The following is a 5,217-nucleotide window of genomic DNA, read 5'->3' as shown; positions in this document are numbered from 1 at the left end:
TATAATTAACCTTTAAAATGCTGGATCACAGTGAAAAACTATAGTAAGCAATATTAACACATTCAAATAGTAAAAGCATACATACGAAGTTGAATGTTCTTAAGGGACAGATCTTTCGTGTCATGTGACTGTACAATGATGATAGTGAATTAACAGAAGCTCTATCTACCCTTAAACAGAAATTTATTGAGAGAGGCTACAGTTGTAACATTATTGATTCTCAGATTGCTGAAGCCTGGCGTGAAAGGAGAGGGAGATGCAAACCTTATTTTTCGAATGATCTCCCTGGTAATGTAGACATAGATATATCTGCCACTCCTAGTCCCAGAATCTCAAGAATGACTGATACTACAGGTAAGGTAAGGATGCCTTTGACCTATGCGAGTGACATCCATATAGTATGTGATGTCATTAGGAATAATTGGGATATTATCTCCACAGTACAGGAATTAAAAGGAGTAATAGATGATAGACCCAATTTTGCATTTAGGAACAATAGGTCACTTAAAAAGCAACTTTGCTACAGGTCTAATTTTGTGCCTTTGCAGAACTTATCAGAGAGAACTGGTACATACATCTGTAGGAGATGTCTAGCTTGCACTCATGTACATATAGGTGGACATTTCATGCATCCATCACTAAGATTCAACATAGAAAGTGCTTTGCCGAACAAAGAATGTAGTTTACTTTTGTTACTGTATCACATGTCCTGCGTTTTACGTAGGCAAGACCAATAAAATATTTAAGGATAGGATACTGGAGCATCTGAGAGCTATCAAGAATGGTAAGGAAACCAGTGCTTTAGCTATGCACGTAGCTAAAGAAGGACCAAGGCATAGCTTCATGTTTTTGGTGTTAGAAATCATGCACAGTACCATGAGAGGAGGTGACTTGGTTAATAGAACTGAATATGATGAATAAAAATGGATTGTAAGGTTTCAGGTAGACAAACCCCCAGGCCTGAATAATAAAGTTTCTCTAAAGCCGTTTATCAAGGCTAGAGCTCTTAAACATTGATTTTAATTTTATCAATTAATGTTTTTATTATTATCATTGCTACGTCAAACAGTATTCACATTAATTATTTTTTAGCAATGTAACATTTTTAGTAATATTTATTATATTTATGTGTATATATACACACACAGATATATATATATATATATATATATATATATATATATATATATATATATATACACATACACACATATATACATATATTTATATTTTTTGGTAATAATCTGTCGCTTATATGTCAGAAATTTTAGTATTATTCCTATTTATGCTTTTACTATTTGAATGTGTTAATGTTACTTACTATGAGCTAGTTTTTCACTGTGATCCAGCATCTCCTACTGTATAACCAACTAACCCTATCCTATAAGGTTCTACATAATCCAGAAAAAACTCCAGCCCTAAATAATCTACTCAAGCCATACACCAGTAAAAGAGTTCTACACTCCAATAACAAACAACTGTTAGAAGTCTCGAAGGCCTCTAACACTGCAGGAGAATCCATATACTCCTCCTATATAGCCAGAGTATGGAATTCCCTACCTACCAGCCTAACAAGCAAAACCTCCATAACTGAGTTTAAAAACACCCTAAAAGCCCACCTCACTAATAAATGGCTGTGCCGCTGCTCCACACCAGGGGAACAAGTGACATAATGATCCAATACTGCATCATGTCCACCTAGTCCCTTCAGCAGTGTTACCCAAAGATGATAGTATATACTACATCTATCTGTAATGCTTCTATATTGTTGACGCATCCTTATTATTTTGTTAATATAAGAGCACTGTACACCTTTACATCTTGTTATGTAACTATTCTTGTATTAATTGTTCTCTTTTGTACCAAAATTGTAACTATTTCAAAAAATGTGTTCACTGTTATTGTCTGTACTAATATTGTATTTAAATGTGGAGGTTTTCTCCTCAGGCCTCCGCTGAAAAAGGACTGCTTGTCCAGATGGACTTTCCCAGTTATCAAATGTAAAATAAAATAAAAATAAATAAAATAATATTATGTGTTGCAGTGTGTGTGTGTGGGCATGGGTATGTGTGGGGGAGTTGTAACCAGTTGCACTGTATGCATCTGACAACAATGAGCTGAAATATATTACTAGGGCTCTTAGTTATGTATTTGGTTATTCATTCAATTACAATCAGATCGGATAGTTCAGGTGTGCATAATTAATATGTGGCTGTAATATGTAGTTACAGCTGTGTGTGTGTGTGTGTGTGTGTGTGTGTGTGTGTGTGTGTGTGTGTGTGTGTGTGTTTAGGTGGTTGGGGATTGTAGCTGTTGCTCTGTCTGCATTTGACACCAATGGGCTGAAATATATTATTATGGACATTATTTTTGTATTTATTCATTCACTGGATCAGATATTTGAGGAGTATACAATCAATAAAGTGTCTGCAATTGCTGGACACATCTGTATGTGCATATGTGTGTGTGTGTGTGTGTGTGTGTGTGTGTGTATGTGTGTGTACGTGTGTGTGTGTTTGTGCGTGTGTGTGCATGCGTGCAAGGGGATTGCACTACATGCATTTCATAGGAATGAGCTGAAATATATTACTGTGGCATTTATTTATATATTTACTCCTTCATCTGACTGCAGTCAGACTTTGGTGGGTTGTACATGGTTAGTAAAGGATCTATAACTGATGGGCAAAGAGTGTGTGGATAAAACCTGTAAGTGGATGACTGACTGACTTCTGTTGTCATTTGGTCACATTTAATCATTGATTGACAGATCTAGTATGTACTGGAGTAAAACAAGGTGAATATACATTAATTTAAGTATTATTATTGTTTTATTATAATCTCATTCAGACATTTGAGATGTATGTAATCAATAAAGTAACTAGAATGCGTGGATACTGAGGAGGTCTGTGGATCAAAGTGGCTGATGCCAGTGCTGTTCTTTGATCACAAGTAAATGGACACAGATCTGCCATAATACAGCCCCCCACTACATCCCAGTTAGCACCATCCATTTGGTTGCTTCCTGCAGCCCCTATGCTTTGAAGTCACCAGACAATTCTAATTGTATTATGTCCAGCACTTGATCATGTGGTATTTGGCATGCATTCATATATGTGTGTTAGGTTTCAGTGCAACTTCTCCTGTCATTAACACACTCATGTAGGAGGCTTTTGTTACTGGCAGATGGTGTTTATTGCCATCAGTTTGAGAAATAAATTGTGGAGGCACTAAAGCCTGTCCCCCATATCATTCCCAACATCACCTCCAGCATGCTAATCATAAGTAACGGTTTGGTTCTAAAGAATGAGCTTTGCAGAAATCCTATGCTATACTCAGGTTTGAAGGTCATTATATTTCATTTTTTTATTGAAATTATTTTTAATCACTAGTCAAACCTTTTTATTACGTGTCATATAATAATTCTTACCATAAGCATTTTTCTTCAAGAGCCTGTAGCCAAAGGCATAATTTACAGCCGAGGCATTCAGCTGGTGAACTTTTTGTAGCGTTCCCTTTGTGAAACATTGTATCTTTTTTCTTCTCACATTCTCTGTCAGCCTAAACACGTTATTGGAAAAAGTGGGTAAGTGGTCGGCAGTCACATAGGCTATATTTTTTTTTTACTTAGAAAGGCCTGTTGAATTGAAGATTATCTTCAGGTATTATTCATAAAAGAAGTATGCAAATAAAATAAAATGAAATAAAAAATAAACAATTGGCTAAATGTCACACTGTATACAAGAATTTTCTGTAGAGAAGAATACAAGATTTATTGGATGTCTAGATACACAGTATACCTCCGACCTATTACATCTAGAATCATCTAAAACACAGACAAAGCCAAAATAATCAGGAGCAAAGTGGTTCAAACTATGAACATGTTTTAAAATGTTACTATCATTTACTTGAGAAGTCAGTATATATTTTCTGAATCATACATCGGTTGCAGCTATAATGTTTAATCACAGCTTTTTTAATAATAACAAAAATATACAACATTTACGAAGAACAAGGCAAAACTCCAGAAGCAAAATGGTAGACATGAAACATAAGCTCTCTGTTTTGTAACCACTAGGCTGAACATGAACGCATTCAGTGGAACAAAATAATTCAGATTCTGGTCAGGTCAGATGCTTTTAACTGGTAATGCAATATGTTTACTTACTTACTTATCTGTTAACCTAGTAAATGACCTGATCTTTTTCAGTCCCATGTCAGCATGGAGGTAAATGCAATTATGTATATAGTTTTTGTTTCAGAGTAGCTAATCAACTAGTATTATAGAATGTGATAGGAAATCAGAATACCAGGGGATAACCCTGAAAGGCATAGGGAAAACATTCAAAGTACAAACATACAGTGACTGGAAGTTAGAACCGAACCCCAGACCCTGAACTTGTGATGAAACCTTAAGCATAAGCTTTGATCCTTTTCTTTTGTATATTTATAACACCTTTTTTAAACACATTTACTAAATTACCATTTAAGACATAGACACACACATTCATTAACAGAAATGAAACAAGCAATTATAATGTTTTTGTCATGGATTATACATTGCACATTTTCTTTCTTTCTTTTTAACAACTGCCATTTGCTCCAACATTGCATACCTTGCTCAAATTCTGCATTCTCTTAAATCTCACTCCTCCCCTAAACATTATTGTGCATGTATTGTTCCCAAAAATTTAATTTATTTCAATTTAATTTCTCCGTCCCTTTTCTAACTATCCCTCTTCCAGTTCTTTTATCTTTTACAATATTCATTACTTCAATTACAGTTGGTTTAGATTTTGATTTATACATTTATAGCTCTATTGAAAATATTTAACAACCCATAACTGACATCAGAATTGATTGTAGTCTATAGTTAAGCTCAATCATTTTTGTAAAACTTTTTGCAGTAATTATATAAAAATAATGCAAACAGATTATATAATATAGCTATTTCACATATCTTTTTGTGTGATGAATCAGTAATTCCCTCCCTCTCTCATATAGCTTTGCTGTTCAGAGTTACTGATTATTATATACATCTAGGTGTCTGGAGGTGAAAACAAGCTCACAACATATCATTTTCTGTATAGCAGAAGCAACAAAATGCAGTTTTGAAGGTAAAGGTGGATCCGCCCCCCTCCATATATGTCAACAGGAAATGGGTGGATGTGGAGAACACATCAGATAAATGCAGACAGAAAACTAATACTTTCAGTAACT

Source organism: Protopterus annectens, chromosome 9.part0, assembly GCF_019279795.1.
Source record: "Protopterus annectens isolate FY-2018-M chromosome 9.part0, PAN1.0, whole genome shotgun sequence".
NCBI lineage: Eukaryota > Metazoa > Chordata > Ceratodontiformes > Protopteridae > Protopterus > Protopterus annectens.
This window is presented reverse-complemented; position numbering follows the sequence as displayed.